The sequence below is a fragment of the Tursiops truncatus genome, chromosome 6, assembly GCF_011762595.2.
Source record: "Tursiops truncatus isolate mTurTru1 chromosome 6, mTurTru1.mat.Y, whole genome shotgun sequence".
Taxonomy (NCBI): Eukaryota; Metazoa; Chordata; class Mammalia; order Artiodactyla; family Delphinidae; genus Tursiops; species Tursiops truncatus.
This window is the reverse complement of record NC_047039.1, coordinates 83,261,207-83,285,617: the sequence shown is the minus strand read 5'-3', so window position 1 is coordinate 83,285,617 and position 24,411 is coordinate 83,261,207. Positions and strand designations below refer to the sequence as shown.

At 41.6% G+C, this 24,411-nt stretch overlaps 1 long non-coding RNA gene across 2 annotated transcripts in view; it reads left to right on the top strand.

The window, feature by feature from the left end:
* Positions 1-24,411, top strand: part of LOC109552347 (uncharacterized) — a 400,848-nt gene that overhangs the window by 299,095 nt on the left and 77,342 nt on the right. The window contains exons 4-6 of one of the 2 annotated variants that reach the window (XR_012332607.1): positions 3,361-3,423; positions 13,738-13,918; positions 20,513-20,824. This is a non-coding gene — a long non-coding RNA (uncharacterized lncRNA). Of the gene's footprint in view, positions 1-3,360; positions 3,424-13,737; positions 13,919-20,512; positions 20,825-24,411 lie in introns of those variants that run through there. The other variant, XR_012332608.1, reaches the window with a different exon arrangement.

Below are 24,411 nucleotides of genomic sequence, written 5' to 3'. Positions count from 1 at the left end.
GTGAGAAGCTGGATTTCAGGCCCCGCTAACCCCTCAGCTGGTTGCCTTTGTGCAGTGAACAACATTCATAACCTACAGCAACCCTGTCACTTTCAGTCTGTCTGCCTGACAGTTGTTCCTTAATTCTTCTTTTAGTATAATTAAAATTTATGTGTGACACTGACAGAAATGGCACAAATAAAAAGCAATTTGAGTCCAATAAGCTATTTTATTTTATTTTTAGCTAACTAGTATTTATAGGTATTTACTTTTACCTAGTCTAGTGTGTGGTTTCTTCAAAGTTACTCGTATTCTTAGGAATAGAGGGCTCTATAACTCCTCTCCGCTAAGCCCTGATGTTACTGTAGCTGGCACATGGCATACGTTTGGGCTGAGAAGGTTTAGAAAAGATAAAGTTAGGGGGAAAGCTCTGACAAATAAACAAGGTTGGGAAGATGTGACATATTGGGATGGGGAGAGAGAGTACTAAATATACCCATCTGATAATATATAGATGGAAGTTGAAGGGACCGTGATTGGTCTATAGAGAATTTTAAGGGGATTATGCAATTCTTTAATTTCTTCCTTTTCCAGTTTTCTGATAAGCACTCAAATAGAGGGAAAGAAATTTTTTATTGTCCAACTTTAATGTTATTGCCTTCTTGAAATCTTCCGTAATGTCTACTGTATCTCCATAGTCCTAGCCTCAAATCATGGCAGAAATTTGGTTATGAGGTGACACAAACCTGAGATAGAGTGGAGAGGAAAGAGTCATCTAGGATCAAAGAGGGCACAGTGACAACAGTAAAAAATAGCTAGTACGTATTGGGCACTTACTTTGTGCCAAGCACTGTTCTATATGCTTTCCACGTGTTCCCTCATTTTAGCTCATAACTGCACGATAAGTAAGGTATTATGACTGTCATCCCTGTGGCACAGAGGAGGTAAAAGACTCAGAGATGTTGAGTAACTTGCTCAGGGTCAGATGGTTATTGAGGGGTGACGTGCATTCTCCAACCAGCAAGTAAACCCAGGTAGCCTGACCCTGGGGCTTAATAAGTGTACTGTGCTGCCTCTGCCAATGGGCAGGGGAACTGAGGTCACCCAGTAGTTACCTTTCCTCCAGGAATCCTTGACTGTCTAGAAGCAAAGTTGGTTTTTAGAGGCCGACCAAGCATGGGTATGGATGTTTGGGGGGCTGGAGGCAGGTAATGAGAGGGTGTTTCCAATGACAGAACGAGGGCTAGACAGAGACAAGTGGGTGCTTTTGAAGAGGAGAATCTCTAAATATTTAATATTTTAGAAGGTTCAGGGAGAAACTGATTTTCTGGTAGTAAAAATGGTGTGCCTCTTTATGTTAAAAATGAGACTACTCAGTGTATCCTAACAATTTTATTTATTTAGAATTGTCTAGGAATTATGATTGTTCAGAATCAGATCAGCTTTGGGGGAGGTATATTAAAGTGTTCATATTTTTTTTTGATAGGTAAGAAGTGGATTTATTTAGAGAGAAACACACTCCACAGACAGAGTGTGGGCCATCTCAGAAAGTGAGAAAGGCACCAGGGTATGGGGTTGTCAGTTTTTATAGAACTGGGTAATTTCATAGGCTAATGAGTGCTATTTTCATAGGCTAAAATTGCTGGAGGAGTATTCCAGCTATTTTAGGAAGGGGCAGGGATTTCCAGGAATTGGGCCACCGCCCACTTTTTGATCCTTATGGTTGGTCTTGGAACTGTCATGGCACCTGTGGGTGTGTCATTTAGCTTGTTGATGTGAGTGTATACTGAGGCTCAAGGTCTAGTGGAAGTTGACTTGTCCGCCATCTTGGACCCATTTGGTTCTGATCAGTTTATGTCATGTCCTCGGGCTATGTCATTCTTTCAAAGGTTGTGCCCTGCCTCCTTCCCTCCTGTTTTATTTCCCCCTCAGAGAGTTTACTCCCATATTCTTATGGGAAGCAGAAGGGTGATGGTCTGTCTTCGGTAACTGCTTCAAGGCTGAGTAGGGGCATCAACCTTGTCTGTCAGGGAGTAAAAATCTCCGATGCCTGATCTAGGGGCTCCAGGGGCAGGGCAGCTCCTTGTTTTAAGTCAGTATGGGCTGGAATCCTCACATAGCCATCATCTTGGTGTGGAACTGTTGTAATTGTTTCCATAGCCTTTCTGTGAATCTCTTTGATGATGAAGCACTTTTTGTAACAGCATCAGAGTACAAAAATATCTATAAATGACAAAAGACTTAAAAGTCATGGTTAAACATCTGATTACAGTGTAATCGATAAAGAAACTTGGTCACAATAACCAGAATTACGAATTATTACATTTAACTTAACATACCAAATAATCCTAGTTATATATTTCTCTTTAAGATACCTCAGGGGACCTATAAAGTACCCTAAAGTTAGCTGGAAATCAAAAGAAACTTAATTAAAATTTGATATTTGGGAAGTTTGTCAAAAAGTTTTAAAATACTTGATCAAATAAGATCATAGGTCACTGTGAGACAATACTTACTCCTTAACCAAAGTTACAAAAGATCTCAAAAGCAAATACAAGTCACTTAAAGGCAAAGAAACTCACACAATCTGTTGTCAAAAGCAGCATTTCAAGAATACTTTGGAGGAAGAAACCAAATCCAGTCTTGTGCTGGCCCATTCCTAACAAAATCCATTTACCCAACTAAATTCAATCCAGTCTTAGAAAATTCTGATCATGCGTAACTCTTTTCAGTATTTTTCATTCTTCACACCTTCTCTTACTAAAAACACATATCTTACTTTTCTTAAAAGTTTTTTTCACATTGAATTACTTCTCTTGTTGACAAATTTGTAACAGATAGAATAAGGTCTTATTTGACCTCTAATAAACCTAGGTACAACAGAAGTAATATAGTTAGCATTGATGACTCTAACACGCCTATATTAATCAAACCAACAAGTTTAAGCCACCTTCAATAGCAGATATCAGTTTAGTATTAAATATTTTCCAGATGACATGAACCTGAAATTTATTCTGGCCAGATTGTTTTCTATTTCTGAGTATTTCCATAAGGGCTTAATTTTAAAAAAACAATTAAGTAGAGCTCTTTTACGATTAATTTTTGGCAATACCATATACCTACAACGCACATATAGATACATATGAACACACAAACAAACACAGAGGCCTCATAGTTCCCATTCCAAAATTTCAGCCCTAAGTCAGGTACAACATAAAAGCCATCAGTTACAAGGGGTTGGATTCAAATTGGGCTTCTAGCAGATGGAACAGATCAATCTAGCAGATGGAACTAGTGTTTACAGACAAGACACTTAAGATTTCTATTTATCCTTGACAAGTCAAGTTCTAAATTACTTTACCCTCTTCTTAAAATTTGCAGTTTAAAAAGATGGCAGAGAGAAGAGTTCCTGAGAAGACCAGATAGGACATTTGCATCTCAAAGGTACAGGCAAGTTCCTCCTGAGATGACTTTGTTTCCCCTTTGTTTAATATTTACAAGCCTCTTAAGATAAATAGGGGAGGTTTGAGGAGTGGTAAAAGGATTCCTGGGTTTTGGATTATTTTTGGAGCCACACCTCTGGCCCTATAAAGACTACATTTGTAAGACAAGGACAGTTTTGTTTTCTTTGTCAAAGAATTGGGTGGTTACCTCAAGGATACTGAAGGACTGACATACCCATTCACCTAAGTTGGAAAGTTTTACTTTTCCTCATTTAGCTGAGGGGAGAAGGCCTCTTCCAGAATTCCTGTCAGGCTCTGAATATCAGCTATGGTCAGTTTAGTCAGACCAGTGGCCTCCTATTTTGATAATCTACTTACAAACATTTTTGAGGATCTTCCCTAGGTTTAAGAAATTTGTACCTTATATTTAGACACTGTGTAACCCTTTTTACTTAATAATCACCAGCTGGATATCTTTGGCTAAGCCCAGAACCTCGATATTCCACATTCCAGGGTCTACTATGGCTTCTATTTTAGCTTCAGATTTTATCTGTTCTTTTTTGCTTTTTGTTAGAACCATTTGGTGATGAGGGTGGTTCCCTTGCCCCTCGAGAAACAGAGTGACCCCTAACATAGTTAATAAATCACTTCCCACTAAAGGGATGGGACAGTCAGGCACAAACAGAAAGGCATGTAATAACAGCTGGCCGTTGATCTTGCACAAAAGGAGTTCCAGGGAAGTGTGCCTGTGTCTCTTCCCTGACAACCCAATTACATATTCCTTATGATTGCCAGAGTTTCCAGTCCTTTGGGTTAAGATCAAGAAGGTTGCACCAGTGTCTATAAGAAATTCTATCAAGTGGCCCGCCACATCAATGACCACCCAAGGCTCGACATTAGTTATGTAGTTGGTATCTCTAGGCAGAGCCACTTTCGGCTTTGGGCCCCTTCAGTCTTCTGATTGCAAAACCATCAATAGCCGAGGGGCCCCCTTCGCTCTCTGGCATCTGGGGCATTCCCTCTTCCAATGCCCTGGCTGTATGCAAAGGGCACATCGATCACAATCCTCACTCCAGTGCCCTTTTTGTCCACACAGGGTATGCTGGCCTTGTGTGGGTACCCATGGGCCTTGTGGTCTGCCAGGGCCAGATTGGTCCAGAAAAACCGGCTTCCCCTTTAGTGGTCTCTGAGTGGACAAAGCCACTGCAATCATTTGGGCCTTTTTCATATTTCTCTGGGTGCGTTCAGTCTTTTTGGCCATATCCCTATTACTGAAAACCAAATAAGCCAATTGGGACAAAACAATCACTGGAGTCTGAGGACCAGCAGTTGCTTTCTGAATTTCACGCCTGATGTCTGGGGCAGACTGAGCTATGAAATGCATAGTCAAAAGGACCTGTACCTAGCAGGAGGAGGGATCCACGTTTGTTCAGGATCCATGGCCCTGTAGGGTGGGTCAGTTAAAATGTCCTCTGTGTCCTTCCTAGAGTTATCCCTCTGAGCTATACACACCTTAAATTCCTTTTGGATTTCATTGCCTAGATGCAAGGCCATGAAAATTTGAATATACGGTACTTCACTTCATTTTAAATTTCCTAACTCATATTGTGGCCAAACCTGATTACATAACCTAATAAGTTTTTTCCTTTTAATTCCTGTTGTCCACATCTTTCCCAATCCCAGAGTATATGGCCCAGAGGGGTATTGGTTGGGATTGATGCAGCCTGACCCACTTCATACAAGCCTGAGGTGACGTCTCTAACTCCCAGGCTATCCAAAATTCCACTCTTAAGTCAAAATCCACTGCGCAATTTGGTCAGAAGATTTGCACTTATGATTTTAGACACTATCCTTTCCAAGGTAGTCTCCCAGCCAGTGTTAGTTCCCAAAAAGTCGCAAAAAAAATGTCACAGAAGACATCCCCAACAGTGTTGACGATGAGCAGGAGTTGGTCTAGCTATCAGTTGGGAATAAAGGGTCAGCATTTGTAAGGGTCAGAGGGAGAGGAGTAAAAGCAATAAAGAGTACACCTTGGTGGTCACACAGGTCTTCTGGGGTTAACAGAAGAAAGAAAGAAATAGAGCAGGAATGAATAAGAACACAAGAATGTAGGAGAAAAACCTCAGAGTCAAGGAGAAGAGTATAGAGATTAACAATTCTGTCCTGGACCTGCTGTTGGATGTGCATAAGTATATGGGGTTGACCTGCCAGTCAAAAATGAGCAGACAGCAGCAGAGCTTCCTCCCCAGTGTGCCTGGTTTGTGGCATCCCATGGGCCTCTGTAGGACCAAGACCTAACTCTCAAACATTTTCTTACCTTATCACTGTCCCTTCGTGGTCACCAGCTGAAATCGTGCACCTCAGATTGAGACTTGAACCCACACGGCCGGGACTCAAACCCGGCCAAAACCCAGACTGGGATTCAAACCCACACTGCTGGGACTCGAACCCAGCCAAAACCCAGATTGGGACTTGAACCCACGCTGCCAGGACTCAAACCCAGCCAAAACCCACAGTCTTCCAACTGAGATCACACACCTGGTTTCAGGACTTAATGAAGCTCAGGTTCTTGATGTCTCATCGCAGAAAGAATTCAGTGAGAGGCAAAGTAATAGGTAAGAAGTGGATTTATTTAGAGAGAAACACACTCCACAGACAGAGGGCGGGCCATCTCAGAAGGTGAGAAAGGCCAAGTGTTTACATTTGAAATAATAAAACGAATCCCTCATTCCCAGTGAACGGCACTGCACCGTGAACTATTTGGTTTTAACTGGCTGGTCTCAGAGTTGGTGGTGTATCCAGTAGTTTCACCGTATACTTTGCACATGCAAAAAATGAAAATGCTCACCTTGGATTGGCTAACGCCAGTTGAGAACACTTTTTAAATTTCTATTCCAATGTGTTAACGTTGTTTTCAGCGGGTCCCACTTACATTTTGCCAGTTATTTAAAGGATTCATGTAGAAACCTGAGTTTTCAGGTGCCATATTACTATTTTTCTAATGTTTTATCATCCCTTATAGATTGGTATCCCAAGCAGCTAGAGCTAGAACAGGTTATAGCAGGCTGTAAGAAGTCTCAATGTTAATCTCTTCTAACAAACTCATGAAAGTTTGAATCCTTTCCTTAGATATGATCAGTAGGCTGAGCAACCTTAGCAGCTGTGGTGAGCAGTGAAGTGAAACACTGGCTGAGAGTTTGAACTTCTTGACATGTTATGTCTCTTCTAAACATTAGAGTCTGTGAGTTTACAACTTTGTATATGGATGACCCAGGACCAGGAAAAAGTGCCTCAGGGAAATTTCTGGGACTAGTTTAGTGTATGAAATCCAGTGATCATGTGATGAACAGGTGAGATAGAGATGAGCTAGGCAGCTCCACATTCATGGATGTTGAAATCTATTTGGTAAATATGTGGGTGATATTTATCACAGACAAAAGCAGGGAGAATGAATTCCCATGTAGTTGGTCTAGGAAGATTGTGCCCCGTAATTCTTCTCAAGACTTATCTTCATCCAGCCGTCATCTTCAGGCAGCTGCATCAACATCATCACCATCATCACCACCACCATCATTAGAATTGGCAATTTTTGAGACTTCTAATGTGCCAGCTTCTGCTTACACTTATACTTGTGATTTCTTTCCTTGATTTTTCAGTATCTGAGGATTTATCTTTATTTTGAGACCATAGATGTATTTTTAAATGTTTATTTATATTTCTCAACATATATGTGTTGAAAGTGAGGAGAAGAATCAGTTAATTACAGCTCAGTTTGCCATGTTGATGGCAATCTCCCACAGAAATTCGTTTATCCATTCAACAATTATTTAGTAATTGCCTCCTATGTGGCGGGTACCACTTTACGTGTTAGGGATAAAAGGGACAAAGATCCTGGCCTTCATGAAGCTTAGATTCCTATAGAAATCTACTCAGCACTTACTATGTGCCAGGAGACTATTCCAGGCTTTACATCTATTAACTCATTGGATCATCACAGTCATCCTGTGAGAGAAGTGTCATTATTGTATCCATTTTACAGATGAGGAAACTGAGACATACAAAGGTTAAGTCACTTGCCCAAGGTCATGCTGATAGTATAAGAGCTAGGCAGTGCAGATGCCATGTCCATGGCTTAACCACTATACCGTACAGCCTTTCTGTATGTGAATCTATGCCTAGAATATGGTGGGCTCTTGATATTTATTTGGTGAATGATGAAATGATTGAATGACCACACTGTACTATATCACCTGTAGTTTGTCTATCCCCTAGCAGATTCTGAGTTCTTTGAGGATAGGAACAATGTCTTCTTTTACTTTGTCTATAGTGCCAAAGACAGGGCCTGCATGGAGTACCTGCTCAGTAAAATATTGAACACTGGAATGAATGAACTGCCAGATGGTTCCTGGAATGACAATGATTCTCAACTTTAACATGCATAAGAGTAACCTGGGAGTCTGGCAAAATGGAGGCTGCAGGATTGACCTCAGGTCTTGGAATCTTCATTTTTAATGGGCCCCAGAGGTGGTCTGAGTACCTTCCTCTGACCACACTGTGTAGGGGCTGTCAGTGAATAACTGAGAGCCATGGAGCACCACGGTTGGTTGGTAGGTCACTGAAGTCTTGACAGTTTGGAAGCTTTGAAGCCTCATTTTAGAGAAAACCCTTGAAAACCAGCAAGGAGTGATTTAGTCCCCAGGGAACCCAGGGAAATTGCCTTCGATACATAGTGACTCAGACCTGTGGAGTGTCAAGTCTAAGATTTGATGTTCCACAGATTGTCATAAAGAGATACATTCTGCCCATGTAACATTGCTGAGCAAGGCACCTACAGGTTTATCAGAACACATCCCAATTCTTGTCATAAGTGATGGTTTGAACAGCAATGTTGATATTTGGAAGTCTTGGTGTAGGCAACATCAGAGAACAGAAGTTTAAATCGTGGAAGGCTATTATATAATAAAATGAACCATGGGTAAAGAATCCTTTCTCTTAACTGGTCCCCATTGTTTTCATCTGCTAAATGAGGTTGAATTAAATGATCTCTGAAGGTCTTTCCATAATATTTGTAATAATATTTGTCATTTATTGCATGCCTACTGTGTGCCATGTGCTATTTTGGGACTTTACTTTTTTTTTTTTTTTTTTTTCCTGTACGCGGGCCTCTCACTGTTGTGCCCTCTCCCATTGCGGAGCACAGACTCCGGACGCGCAGGCTCAGCGGCCATGGCTCACGGGCCCAGCTGCTCCGCGGCGTGTGGGATCTTCCTGGACTGGGGTACGAACCGGTGTCCCCTGCCTCGGCAGGCGGACTCTTAACCACTGCGCCACCAGGGAAGCCCGGGACTTTACCTTTATTGTTTCTAGTAGCTAATTCTCAGACTAATGTAACAATATTGTCATTACGCTCCCAGAGAGATGTGTTATTTTTTAATCTAATATTTATTGATAGCTTCCTGTGTGCCAGGCATCAGGCTAGACACTGAGTACTTTGCCAGGCACTGAAGCATAAGGTGCCCAGTGTCACAAAGCTAGGAAGTAGTAGGGTGGGAATCCACCTCAGGTATGTTAAACTGAAGTCTAAGCTCTTTCTTGTTGCTCTCACACATTTCTTCTAAGACTCCATGTCTATAAAGTATGTGTGAGATCACTGACATTTTTTTCCTAATTCCTGTGCTATAGTGATTCCTGTAGGTACACATTAGAATCATCCACAACTCTACTTCAAACTGATGAGATAACTATCTCTAGGGGAGGAGAAAGGGAGGGGAGGGAAAAATCAATGTCTTGTTTTAACAATTCCCCAGGTGATTCAAATGTGCTTCCAGAATTGAACACCAAATACTATACATTCTAATTTTTAAAAAACACATTTATTTTTAATTGATGTAAAGTACACAACATAAAATTTACCATCTTAACCATTTTTAAGTGTACAGTTTAGTAGTGTTAAGTACATTCACATTGTTATGCAGCTAATCTCCAGAACTCTTTTAATCTTCCCAAACAGAAGCTCTGAACCCACTAAACGATAATTGCTCATTCCCCCGCCTAGCCCCTAGCAACCACCATTCTATTTTCTGTCTCTATTAATTTACCCATTCTAGGTACTTGATATAAGTGGATTACACTATTTGTCTTTTTGTGACTGATTTATTTCACTTAACCTAGTGTCCTCAAGGTTCATCCGTGTTGTATCATGTGTCAGAACTTCCTTTTTAAGACTGGATAATACTCCATTGTATGTATATTCCACATTTTGTTTAGCTATTCATCCATCAATGGACATTTCCAACTTTTGGCTATTGTGAACAAATGCTACTATGAACATGGGTGTATAAATATCTGTTCAAAACCCTGATTTCAATTCTTTTGAATACATACCCAGAAGTGGAATTGCTGGATCATATGGTAATTCTATTTTTAATTTTTTGAGGAACTGCCACATTGTTTTCCACAGCGGCGGCACCATTTTACATTCCCAACAGTGCCCAAGGGCTCCAATTTCTCCACACCCTCATCAACACTTGTAAGTTTCTATTTTTTGATGGTAACCATCCTAAAGGGTATGAGGTGGTAGATTCTAGTTTTTAAATCCAATTATATTTATGTGGGAGAGCCTATCACTTAGTTTTAGTTTTAGTTATTTGTCTCTAAATCTTTAAATGATTTCACTTTCATTTTGCATTATTTTTCTTCCCACATTTGGAGAATCTCTCCAGATTCAGTATTGACCACTTTTCTCAGAACTACGGGAAGGGGTTGATGTTGAGGAGGTACTGGATGGGATCTCTGCTTTCTAGTTGCTTATGATATCTGGCTGGGAGCTTGCCTGTAGCCTTACTGGATTTTTGTCCTGGTTCAAGTCATACCTGCTCCTAACTGGTGGCTAATTTGTTCAAGTCCTTGAAAGATGGAGATAGCTAAATACACACTGTAGCCAAGTGAAGTGTGAGAAGCTATTCCATGTAGAATAAGTAGAGTGAATTGTGGAGCTCAGAATGGGTATAGTATTTTGGAAGGAAGACTGGTCTGATTAGAACTAAAATTCATGTCGGTAAAAGGTGGGAAATAATGTCAGATCAGTCAAAGCCAGATTTGGCAGGATCTTGAAAGTCAGGTGGGGCATTTGGAATTGTTGGGGCAGGTTGCAGGGCTGTCAATCAGGGCAGTGTACGACAGGCCATTAGCAGTGTCTGCATTGGTGGGATGGAGAGGAGGATGCTGTACCAGGTGAGTGGTCACATAGACAAGAGCATCATCAAGAATGCTAGACTAGAAAGGCAAATCTAAAAGTTATCTTCAAAGGAGAAATTGTAAGCTTTGACGATAGGTTGAATATGAGAACTCTGAGAGGGAGAAGCAGCTTCTTTTAAAACTATGAACATTCTGGGGATGAAGTGTTATCTTTTCAAAGGAGATTGTAGTTGTGGGGAAAGAGCCCCAATATTGATATTAGGCTTATATTTGACTGCAAGAGACAGAAACTCCAAAATATCAATGACTTAAATAAGATGGGAGTTTATATTTCTGTCGCTAAAACAAAGTCCAGAAATGAGAAGACCACAATTCAAATAACTGGCCAGGGTTCCCATGGTCACATCAGCCTCCTTGTTGACAAAACCAGACTCATCCTCCTGCCTACCTTTGCTCCTTCTCCTCCTTTCACTTTCATTGACTGTTAAAATCCAGGCTTTATCCCATTTGATTCCCCACAATCAGCCATGAGTAAATGCCATTGTACATCTGCCATGTGTCTTTTTTTTTTTTTTTTTTTTGCGATACGCGGGCCTCTCACTGTTGTGGCCTCTCCCGTTGTGGAGCACAGGCTCTGGACGCACAGGCTCAGCGGCCATGGCTCACGGGCCCAGCTGCTCCGCGGCGTGTGGGATCTTCCCGGACCGGGGCACAAACCGGTGTCCCCTGCATCGGCAGGCGGACTCTCAACCACTGTGCCACCAGGGAAGCCCAGCCATGTGTCTTTGATCTCCGCTTTCATTCATCCTCTCCCACTTCAGCCCTGGCTTCAGCTCTCTCCTTTGGACCTTTACCACAACCTCCTCAAATTGTCTTCCAGTCTCTCCTCTAATCCATCCTTCTCATGGCTGCCAAGTTAGCCTTTCCAGAGCGCACATCACTCCTGACTCACAGCCCTTCGATGATCTCTGCTGTAGCTTCTAGAATAGTTAGAAAATTTCAGCTTGACATTCAAGGCTCCAGGTCAGTTAGCTAAAATCTTGCCTCCTAAAACAATGGCTTAATTTCATTTTAACATCCTTGTTTTAATCTCATCTAATTTTCAAAACACTTTAAGGGAGATGACTTTTAGGTAAATTTCTCTTTAAGAGAATTAATGATAAGGAGAAACCACTTTTGTTGAAGTGTTTTCACATTCAAGGCCAAATAACAAGCTGACTGCGCTCTACTTTTTTCAAATGTAGTCCAATTTTGTCTTATTAGATCAAGTCTATGTTCCTAGTTTACCAAAGATCTGTGAGTTTTTTGGATTCTCTTTTGGTCCCTGCAAGTCAGAATTAGGAAGTTAGATCTAAGAAGGGTGGGCCTGCCACCCAGAAACAGGCCTGGCTGAGGGGCTGGAGGAGCCTGAGAGCTCATGCTTTTGTGAAGTGTGCCCTGCCCCAGATGATGCTGGGAAAGAGATATGATCTTCCCCCTCTGTTCGGAGGAGGGAGCAAAGGATGGGCAATGGGAAGGGTATTTGTGTTTTAGGGCAGCATCTCTCTGGGCCTGACTTGAAATGGATGTCTCAGCTGTAATGCTTACTCTTATGTGACTGTGGCGTTTTGTCTTACATCTCTGGCCTCAGTTGCCTAATCCATGAAATGGAGACTAATCATAGGAATCCCCCCCGCTTCCTTCTACTGTTGTTACCAAGTTCAAAGATGCTGGATTTGAAACACTTTCTAACTTTATCTAGGTTGTGGGAGTTTTAATACTTCCTCTGTTCATTTTCTATTGCTTCTGTTACAAGCTACCACCAAGTAGATGGTTTAAAACAACGGCAGTTTCTTCTCTCTCAGTTTGGGAGGCTAGCAGTACAAAATCAAGGTGTCAGCAGGCCCGTACGCTCTCCAAAGGCTCTTGAGAACTGTTCTCCCTTTCTTCTTCCTGGCTTCTGGCAGGTGCCAGAAATCTTTGGCATTCCTTGGCTGGTAGAAGGATCGCTCCAGTCTCTGCCTCTGTAGTCATATGCTGTTCTTCCTGTGTGTCTGTGTCTCTGTTTTCTCTTCTTTTACAGTATGATCTCATCTTAGCTAATTACATCTCTAAGGACCCTATTTCCAAATAAGGTCACATTCCGAGGTTCCAAGTGGACATGAATTTAAGGGGGGCAGTATTCAACATAGTACACCCCGTTACTGTCTGTTTTTAGAACAAAAATAGCACAGGCTAAGGGCTTAGCACAGCACTGCTATAGAAAGTGCAATGAATGGGTGCCATTACTTCGGTTGGTGTTGTTGCACTATTTACCCTTCCTCCTTCGTGATCCCCCTCTCCCCGTCCCTACCTCAGCACCACACACTTGGGCTTTGATCTGCTAAGACTCCTCTCCCCAGGCATGAAATGATCAGGTAACAGTGAATCTAAAATTCTCTTCTATAGAGGAAAAATGTGTTTATTTTTGCAGGGAGAGAGTAAGAGGGGATGCTGGTAAGGTGCCTCATTAAAATAATCAGTGAATTGAAAATGGGAGGGGTATTAAGGATCAAGCTGGCCTAGGCAAAAATATTTTGGGCCCTCTAACAACTATACATCCCAACTAAACTCATGTTTAACAAACAGTTGAGCTGGCACCTTTGTGTATCTGTAGTCTGTGTAGTGAGGGTAGGAATGGTTTCAAAAGGGGCAGAAGGAGCCATCCAGGGGTATGGAAATTGACTCAAGGAGACATGGGAAGGAGGCAGCCCAAGGTGGATAGGTGGAAAGGACACAGATGCCCAGGGTCTAGTCCTGGCTCTGCCTCTGACTCCATGTCAGATTTTGGGCAGGTCACTTCTTCCTCTGTCTGGGTTGCAGTTTCCTCATCTGTAAAATAAGGGGGTAGGCCATGAGAGCTCTGGGAACACACACCTGTGAGGGGCTTGGAGAGGAGGAGGTGATAAAGAGAGCCACAAGAGAGCTCTGCTGTGGGGGTTAGGAGAAGTCACCTTCCTCTCATGCCACTTGTAAAAATTGGGCATTCACGGCAAGATGCTGCATGATATAGAAACTTCTCTCATTTATTTTTCTCATGTGATCTTCAGAACAACTCTGTGAGGTAGGTGTATTAGGTGTTTATATTCCTATTTTACAGATGGGGAAACAAGTTTGAAGCAGGGTGTCCTGACTACAAATGCAGTGTTGTTTCCAAGATGCCGCAATGGTGCCTCTTGGCTCAGTGCCAGCTCACTCCGGGAGTGAAGATGAGTTCCTGGGCTCCAAGTCACCCAACACGATGCCACACGTCATGCATGCCCTGTGAATAGCTCTTGGTGGTGAGTGATTCAGACCTTGGGGTGGAAGGAGAAACCAATGAACAGGGCGCAGTTCAGCTAACACCTACTGCTGGGTGCCAGGTACTGCCCTTGGCTCTGTGGACTCAGGAGTGAACAAAACAGATACGGTCACTGTCCTCAAGAAGTTCAGAGTCTCTCAGGAAGACAGACACTCAACCAATAATTACCAAAATTTAATGGAACAAGTAGAAGCGTGAGATATGCTGTAGAGGAGAGATTCCTGGTGCTTTGGGTGGGAACACTGAATAGGTCCCCTGACTCTGGGTGCAGCCAGGGAAGGCTTCCCTTAGGAGGTGAGGCTGTGACTGAGACTTGTCAGAGGAAAGGAGGTTGGGCTGTTGCTGGCACTGAGGGTGGACCCAGAAGTTACAGGAAAGCTGGAAAGAAGACCAAAGCAAACTTTTACTTCTTTTGTTGTAACTCCAACTTCCCTAAAGGACACCTTGAAAAAAAGAGAAAATGGTTTCAGGAGCTGTTATTTTTTGCTACCTCACACTCAAAACTGGGCTCAGTGAAGTTTAATGTGAGACTTTTAATGCTCTGTGCATTAATTAATTACTCACCTCACAGTACATTAAATGTAAAATGCATTTAACGTAAAATCAAAGGCTCTAGTTCCTTGAATGGACTCCAGGCCTTTGTTTCTACTTGTGAGGCACGTCCATTTGCATTGGTCCTCAGAGATTTAGGGACTGGTCTTTTCCTCACCTTAGAAGCCAGAGAGTGTATCCAAGGGGTAAGAGCATGAGTGGACTTGAGTGTTGGGTGGATAAGCAGTAGCTTCGCTGCCATTCTTTCCCCTCTCTGCTAACACCCCTTCCTGGGCTTCTCACGCTGTGAAGTCCACTCCTGATCACTCCTTCTCCTTCTTGGTCAAGGCCAGCTCAGGAAATCATGGTGTAGACAGACACTAGAAACGTAATCTAAAAAATCTTACGTTGCCTAGGTTCTTTTCCTTATTAACTGTGTGGCCACAGTTTCCTCACCTGTAACATGGAGATGATAATGCCTACTTCATAAGATTAGTCCTTTATATTTTCCAGGTTTTGCATTCTATAGATGTAGCAACAAGACTAAGAGAATTAGGTGATTTGTGCAAAGTTATGCAGCTAGTAGCCACAATCAGGAATACAGCCCAGGTCTCCTATCTCTAAATCTAGTGCTCTTTCCACTAGCAAAACTTCAGCCATGGCTCATTAATGTGTCATGAATGTGTAGTCTTTGCTATGCTAAAATGTCGATCTCCTGGAGTGACCAGGTAAGGCCTAGGCTGGAGGAAAAAAAAATTCAGAAGCCCTGCACATAGGGCACTATAGTAAAAAAAAAAAAAAAACAACCTTCGGACTTGCTTGTTTTGCTGTTATGTGACATCGTTGGTCATAGCTTTAATTTTTTTGTTTTGTGCCAGTTCATTGGTTGGAAGCAGAATTTTCTATGAGAACGTTGCCCTAGGAGTGTCATGCTCTGCATGTTAAATGACACAGACTAGGTCTGTGGTATGCTCAGAACTCCCCTTCCCTTTGTGCCGGGCAGCTGAAGGTCACGTGCCCCTGATCTCAACTCTTGCCTCCTGAAGTTGCCATGCAGTCACCACGCTGGCCATCCTAGTGTCAGATTCAGATTATAACATGGTCTCAAGGAGTCACTGCCATCTCTCTTATTTCCATGACCTCAATTCCAAATTCATCAGGAATAGCCACTTGGCTTCCACTGTCCTTGCATGGACTCTGTTACATTTCATGGAAATGTATGGATGAGTGAGTCGGTATATTCTTATTTTTTCTCTTCACTGTTAATTCCCTTAAAAAAATAAAAGGGTAGGAGAAGTGTAAGCATTTTGAAAGAGACAGCTAATCAATACACATTATTCTCCAAACATTCTAGGAAATTCAAGGAAATTATAAAGTACCTCCTAAAGGCTCTTCAGTTATCTGTATGCCTGCCCTTCAGATAGAAAGTTTCCTCTTGGCACATAAAGAAGTCAAATTAGGCCCAGAAGAGACTATCCTTGTTGGAGCGTGAATGTCAAAGAAACAATCTTCAGCAAAATAGCTTTTTCTCTCAGCATGCCCGGGAGAGAACAATATCGTTGGTTATTGGTAATGCCTGTGCAAAGCACAGTGAGAGAGTTTTGGAGATCATCAGAACTGATATTTGTATGAGATCAAAACGTCTTGATGAGGATTTTTACTTATTCTGCCCTTGGTGAAGACAGTTCACTTCAGAGTGTGCTAGGATTTGGGAGCTACAGAAGGGACAGGACCCAGCCTCTTACAAGACAGGCGAGAAGTGCCTTTATCGAGGTTTAGTGGTGCCTGCATGAAAACATCTCCTTCCTTAGATATGTGGACAAACATTGACCCATCTCCTCTGCCAACTTCAGAGGACCTGGTAAGCCTCTGGAGTCAGGACGTTGTCTCTAGCCCAGAGGACAGCCCCCTTGAGGGATATTTACAAACATCTTCCTGGTGACCAGCTTTCATAGCTGAGAGATTTCAAGAGAATTAGAGGAAAGAAGCAGTCGCTAGGAACCAAACGCCAGAATTTCACAATCATTAATGAAGCTAAAGTTCACCTTTTCTCTGGGTGAATTCCATGATACCTGCTCAGGCTGGACCAATAGGCTGGAATCTTCTTTTTGGAGACCCTCCTAGGGCCTGAGAGGAGGCTACACTTCTCACAGCTTCCTGGGTGTCAGAGGTAGCAGCCACCAGAGGTCCCTGGAGTGGCCATCGTTGTCCAGGCTCAATGTCTCTGCTTATCAGCTCTAGAAATTCTATGGTATCTTTTCAGACTGCAGGAACTAACTCAGAGGTCCAACTCACCTACATCTGGGGGCTACTGCAGGAACGTTCAATTCAGTTTAAATGCATTAGGGAGGTAGCATTGTCTACAGTATTGTTCTATAGGAGAGGAAAAATTTTTCCTTTATCCTCTTAGGTTTTGTGGCTGGACCTGAGAATTAAACTTTCATAAGACAGGTTAACAGGAGAAAAGCATACAAATTTTATTTAATATTTTTACATGTACATAGGAGCCTCCATAAGAAAAATGAAAACCCTAAGAAGCTCTTAGAACCAAGAGCTTATATACCCTTTTAAACAAGGAATGATAAATTTGTGGAAAAGTGACAAAACAAAGGAAAAGGCATTTAAGCTTCTAGGGGCAGTGAGTTGTGGAAAAGTGACTAGGAAATATATTGGGGAAACTAATGGAATATAAGGATTATTTTAATAGGTTTGTTTGTACAGATACATTTTGGTGTCAACTCACCTGGTGATAAGAATGTTCTTTTCCTGGTGCAGGGAGGTCACCTTGCTTACAGGAAACTTTATAACCTGTTTTTAGGTCAAAAGGGGGAGGTCAGAGAACCCCTCCTGCATGTGCCTTCAGCTCAAAATAATCAATATGCCAAAGTGGCATATTTTGGGGTGGCATGTTCTCAGCCCCTTCAGTTCAAATACTAATTTTTCTATATTTTATCTGTAAGTTTGGGCAAGTTACTTAACTCCTGTGAGCTAGGACTTTTGTGCTCTTCAATCACTCCTTATTTCTCAGCTCCAGGCAGGATACCTTTTGGTTGATACATGGTTCTTTCTAAACTCGATTATACCATCGACCAAGCTGGATCAAGTATGCCCACAATTGAAAGGCAGCCCTGGTCTCCTGATGGTTTCAAGGATGTGTCACACAGCCTCTGAAAGCATCTACAATGTACTGATTTAATCTAAATGCTGGTGATACGGCAACAAATGAAAGAGACCAAATATCTGCCCCTGTGGGGCTTATATTCCAGTAGGGAGACAAACAATAAACAATAATATAATACAGTATGGTGTGGCATAATATAATACGGTATAATATAACAATATAATATAAGTCAGTGCTAAGAAGAACAATAAGCAGCAGAAGAGATCAGGAGATTATTTCTCCAAGGAAATGATGTTTGTTGCAGAATCTTGGGTAAAGTGAAAAAAATGAAGCGTGAGCATCTGGGATAAAAATAATCCATGCAAGGGGAATGACAAGCACAAATTTTTCCCAAAGCAAGAGGGTATTGGTGGACTAGAGCACCAAAGTGGCTGGATTAACTGAGCAGACGGAAGGAAATGAAGTTGAGAGGTAGTGGGAAGCCAGATCAGCTCAGCTGGGGTCTTGTAGACCGTGGTTAAGACTTTGGCCCTTATTCTTAATGAGCTAGGAAAGGGTCTCTGTGATTGGCCTAACTTATATCTTTAAAGGGTCACTCTGGTTGCTGCAGGAATAATAGACTGTAAAGGGGTAAGGGTGGAAAAGACCAGTGAAGACTGGCAGTATTCCAGACCAAGGGTACTTGGGGGGTGGAGTAGGGTGGCCCTGGGGGAGGAGGCAAGAAGAGCTTGTATGAGTGATGTATTTCAAGACAGCAGTGACAGGACTGGGGGATGGATTGGACATGGACGGGGAAAAGTGAATGGAGTTGCTGTCTGCTGAGGTGCGAGGAACTAGTGAAGAAACAGGCTGGAGAGGTTAGAAATCAAGAGTCAAGCTCAAGATGGCCGTCAGACATCTGAATGTAGTCTCTGTGTGGCCTTTTGTATAATGGTGCTTAGAAAACTAATCGAAGGGCTTGCTTTCTCAAATCAGAGATGCAGCAAACATTCTCAGGCTTGTGATCACAGAACTGAAGCCTTGGGAAACACCCACAGAAGGCACTCTGAATATACATTCTTAGGACAGATGCAGCACGAGTGTGACCAAGGCTGGGGCAGCTGGAAGTTAGAGTGCATTGGTGATGAATAATATTTGAGCACAGAGAGATGTTCAACACTGTATTTGGATTTGAATTTCTCTTGTAAATAAAAAAGGAAAACTTGGATTCACATACTGTTTTATCATTTAAAAAGTGCTTTCAAATCCTTCATCATCCTATGAGATAGGATTGATTATCTTCATTTTGGAGATGAGGAAATGGAAGTTCAGAGTTGTTCAGAGATTTGCCCAAAGTCACACAACTAACAGGTAAGGGAATCCTCCAATTTAGGTTTTTCTCACCCCAAAATCATTTCCATTTTATTGTGTTGTTTCCATTTCATCATGGTTATTTTGGAGTAGTTACATATTGATTCTGCCAGTATAAAAAAACCAAATCATTTGTACCTAATAAGGCTATAAAATGTCCTCTTTGCCCCCTACTGACTGCAAATGACCCGTGTACTCAGGCCCCCACCCACCGTGTTCATCTTCAATCCAGGCTTTTCTGGCAGCTTCACTTCCCTGGCAACCAAGTGGCTAATGAGCTTCACCCCAACTCCTGTCTCTCTTAACAAATTCCTTTTTATCAATGGCTCATTTGTGTTGAAAGAGGTTGTCATGCCAAGCAATATTTTGGGGAATATTTTACAACTCCTGTTGCTTAAATTCTGAGAGAAACTGCTTCAAAAAGGTCCAAACACTTTCCCCCGCTGGATCATTTCAAAATGCAATTAGAATAGTTTTTCAATGAGCATTTCAGTAATTCCTGAAAAGTATCACTTAGTCATGATTGAGACCATAGCTGTGTCTACACGGTGCTAAACATCTGGATAAAAAATGAAAATGGAATGCACTGGGATGTTAATACTGGGTCAAAAGCCAGTTTTGATGTCCTCAGGCACTGAGGTTGCCCTCAGTGGTTGCCCTTGGGTCATCCAAACCCCCTTTGGATCTCATCTCAATCATGCCAGTGTGTGAGGGAGTGGGCAGAGCACTGGATTTGAAGAAAGAAGGTTGGGGTACCAGTCTTGACTTTGGTACTTCCTCGTATGTGACCTCACCAAGCCTCAGCTTCCTCATCTATGAAATGGACATGCTTATGCCTGCACAGCTTCCTAAGATGTTTGTAAAAAGTAAATAAAGCAAATTTGAACTAAGCAGACATCATATTGTATTTATCTTTGCATCTCCAGAGCTGAACACAGGAATGTAGTAGAGCCTGGATACATTTTTGTTGATTAATTTATGAATGAGTATAGTATAGGCAATTCTAGTGCTCTAGCACCTATTATTATGTAGCTCTATTTACATTCGCCAATTCCCTCTGGTACTTAAGCAAACTTACCCTCCCTAGAATATGAGGACACATAGCCCAGAAAAAATATTTACTAAAAGCATAAAATGTACTGTGCTAGATGTAAATAATGTTTTCCAGTTAGTCCAAGCGGTGAATAACCCCAGCTTTTGTTCTCTTTGGAGCACCTGTTTGTAATCCATGTCATAAATTTTTTCATGATTATTGCTTAGTAGTCAATGAGTTTCTTTGTTGGCACAGAATTTAAGATATTTCCCTAATAAGGACACCCAATGTTAAAGCAAAGAATTTCTATAGCTGTGCAGTTCAGAGAGTTACCTAGGAGATGAAAAGCTAATCTGTCTGGAATTTCTGCCCTTGAGACCAAAGATACTATAAATTTGCTCGGGAGGAAAATAATCATGGTAAGCATCTTAATTTCTTCCATCTCGTTTCCAAGCAGATGTCGCCGTGTTTTAGCCTGGAATTCATCATCTCTCTGATACATCAACATTGACATATTACATCTTCATCTCTTATTATAGAAAATGGAAATTAAACCAGAATGTGAACATGCTGAATGAATCGGACTCCCCAGAGATTTGGAGGAGAAGAAAACCTCCCACTCGCCTTTGACTTTTGGATTTCTTGTTTCCCTCATGTTTGGATTGCACTTTAAGAAGTCCATCTGGAAGTTCACTTTTTATGTTTTGCAAATGCAAGTAGAGCTTATTATCAAAAGACAAACCCCTAAAGGAAGAAAAACAGTGGGCAGGGATTGGGGGGGCCAGAGAATCACCTAAAAAATCCAGTGACGGTATTTCAAGTTAAATTCCAGAGATTAAACTCCATTTATTGCTGGGCCTGACTTTGCCAGTCTGCTGGTTTGGATGAATGCGTGGATATGTTTAGCTGCTTGCTTCTACCTGTTAAGCTAGAAGATGAGTTTGGGTAGGTGTCAACACCTGCAAATGTCATCAACCCTTGCAATACCCCTGTAGCACTGAGTTATCAAAGTAGCACTGCCACAGTCTGCTTGAGCCTTCAGTCATCCCACAGTGGGCACCAGTACACTTCTTGCCTTTTTCTGCCCTCAGGAAAACATTCTTCAGATTTCAGGATCCTATTATATGTTGAGCGAATTGCGTTCTTCTTGAATTCCTTACGAAGTCACTCTGGTCCGTGGAGATTAGAAGTTTAAACTTTGTAGGCCATACCTCATCGAGTTCTCTTCACTTTGGCTTCCCAGCCATTTCTGTTGCAGCCAGACTTAATCCTCTTCAGACGTATCAAGCCAGCCATCAGTCAAGGTGGTCTTTATTTCTTCACACGTGCTGCAGGGATTAAGGCTGCCTGGTTTTCTCATATATTCCCTGGCACCCCAGCTACAGATTCAGCTACTGTCTGAGGTTGATGTAAATAATGTTTACAACTTGGCCCCAGCTTGTTGGCCATTTACGGGAAGAATCCATCTTATTCTAGAGTCACAAAGGCTAATGCCATCTTGGTCATAACAGGATAGCTGGATAGAGCATTAGCATCCTAGAATCTCTTTGTAAATTTCCAGACCAGGGAAGATAAAGAGTAGTTTGCTTCTGTAGGTCTGGGTAAAACTGTCAGCATTAGGCAGAGAGGCCCACGAAAATAGCATTGGATTTAGAGTTGCGACCCAAGTTAGAAGTAGCTGTACTACCTTCTAGCTGTGTGGTCTTGGACAAGTAACATAATCTCCCTGGACCCATGTTCTCATCTGGAAGATAGGAACCCTATCATGGACCCTGCACATACCCCTGGATGATTGGAATACAGGATATGAGACTGTCTTGAAAACAACAAAGTGCTATTTAAGTGAGAGCTACCACCATTGTCACCTATAGCACATTGCAGGTTGTCTGATGACCATTTATTGCAAGTTTTATAACTCCTAAAATACATCAAGAAGTTTCTCATCTTTTCTCCGAACCTCAGTTTTCTTATTATAGAATGAGGTGAAAATGATACTGCGTAACTCACAGATGCAGTGAGATAATAATTGTGTGTGGGCCTGGAGTGCACAGGATGGTGGTCTTCTTTCTCTCTTGGTACTACCCTGAAACCTGGTAGAGCAGCTGTGCACTATGTATTTTTGAATCCACGTCTCCCAAAAACACCTTCTTGGAAGCTTTCTGGTGATAGGGTCAATGACCTTGGTTCTCCACTGCTGAAGGCATCTGAGGACTTAGCAAACATTGAAGCAGGGAGAACTCCTGCCTGTCTTCCTGCCCCAACGTGTGTATTGTACCCTGGTCCCCCAGTCCTGTCCTAGCTGGGAGGTTCTGCGCCTTCCATTTCAAGAGGAACATTCAAGAGAGAGCCTAGTCAGAGAAGAGAGACCAAAGTAGGGAATGGACTAGAAACAAATGGACAAGTACTGAAGAATACTGGGATATTGAATCTGGAGAACAGAGACATAGGGGTCCATGACACAGATGTCTTAACCTATCTGAAGGAATTGGTGTTTTTCAGACTTTTCGGTGGCAACCCATAGCAAGAAAGACATTTTATATCAAACCTAGCGCACATTTACATCTATAAACAACTGAAACAAAACCTTGAAAAAAAACCTGTCTCTCACATGCTATAACTCTAATATTTTCTATTCTACTCTTCTATTATTCTGTCCTATCCTATTCTATCCTATTCAGTTGCATTAAATATAATGCTGGATGTAATTCCAAAATTTATTTTATGACCTGTTAATTTAAAATATTGATGTAGAAGACATGTATTGTCCCAGAAGATGGAATTAGGACTTTAAGGTGAAAATTAGAGCAAATTTTAGCTCAAAACAAGGAAGAAACAGCTAATAATTAGACCCACTCAAATATAGAATGGATCTCTCAAGGTAGTAAGACTCTTGTCCTTGGGTATTTTCAAGATTATACCTAATTTATGTGTCGTGTCTGTAGATTAGGGACCTTCCCACTTCAAAGATTCCAAGAGCCCACAATTCACACTAAGCTAAAAGAAAAACTATAGAACATAAAGAGATTTTTTAAATTTCAGTTCAAAAAACCTGAAAATAAAGAGGCAGGGAGGGTGCGGGTGGGGCTGTTGGGAGATGATCTTTCCTTAGCTTCGGTCCAGTTAAAGAGAAAACATTCTCTGTCACGTTTCTGTGCCCTACTGAGTGATCGCCCTTCCTCAGAACAATTTTTGTTGTTTTTGACAGTAGCAGATCTTGAAGCTGTTGCTGCTAAGCTTCTGGGATGTTCCTTTTTCAGATTTTATGGTCACTTTAGGGTCACTACCTAAGCCTTCATCACAGCTTAGGTAGTTGTCTTTTGAATGATCTCACAGTCTGTGTGTCTCTGTACCCTGGGCTTAGTAATGTCAAATGTAGAGTCAGTACAAATGACTGCCTCTTGCGTAAATGAATGCATGCATGCATGAATGAATGAAGATTCCACTAGCCTCCTTAAAAGGAGCATCTTTGAGTCACTGATACTTATCTTGATTGGGAAAGTAGTATGTTCAGGAATAAGTAAGAATGATAACAATTGTTGAAATGTTGGCCAGCACATGATTCTTAGGCCTTGTAGAAATTTTTAGAGACACGGACTCTTTTGAGGATCTCATGAAAGTTATGGCTTCTATCCTCAGAAAAACAAACGTATGCAATTACGTATACAATTTCAACAGTGCAGTTACTCACTCTCTGGCCTAATGTTAGACTTAACAATTGGGTCTGACTCAAATGAGAATTCTTTGTAGTTTTGTCTTTGCTTAAGCAAGTAGGATTTTGGAGAGAGCAGAATGCACCATTACTATGTACCAGGTACATGCTCAGTGTTTTATTTACATTAGTTCATTTACTTTTCATAGTAATCGTATGAGATATTGTATTATATATATATATATATATATATATATATGATCTTCATATATGTGTTATAGAATATATGTGCACATATACATATATATTATCTCCACATATGGAGCTAATATGCATATGCACACACACATACGCCTGTGCAAAGAATGTCACATTTGTGCCACCCTATCTTCTTCCCTGTCCTTCCCTTCCCTTTAGCCTTCAATAAATAGCTTCCATCCCCTCTTCCCTTTCAGGTTCAGAATTTAAAACACGAAAATATTGTTTAGCACTCATCTTTAGAGAAGCTCACTCACCTGGTGACTTCTCTGAAACAAAAGGCTGGTTAACTTCATGGGGCAGGAACATAGACTTTTTCTATTTTTTTCTGATGGGTTTGGGTACTGAGATTGACACAAGTCAATTTTTTAACTGGTTATTCTGTTATATTCTCAAAAAAGTGTCCTGAATAAGTGAGGGCACAGAAATAAAAAGACCCAGTTCCTGCTCTCAGGAAGTTCACCATGTAGTTTGAGTTAAATTACAGTGTTTGTTTAGCTTAATAAATAGCTCTGGACCACTGGATCCTAA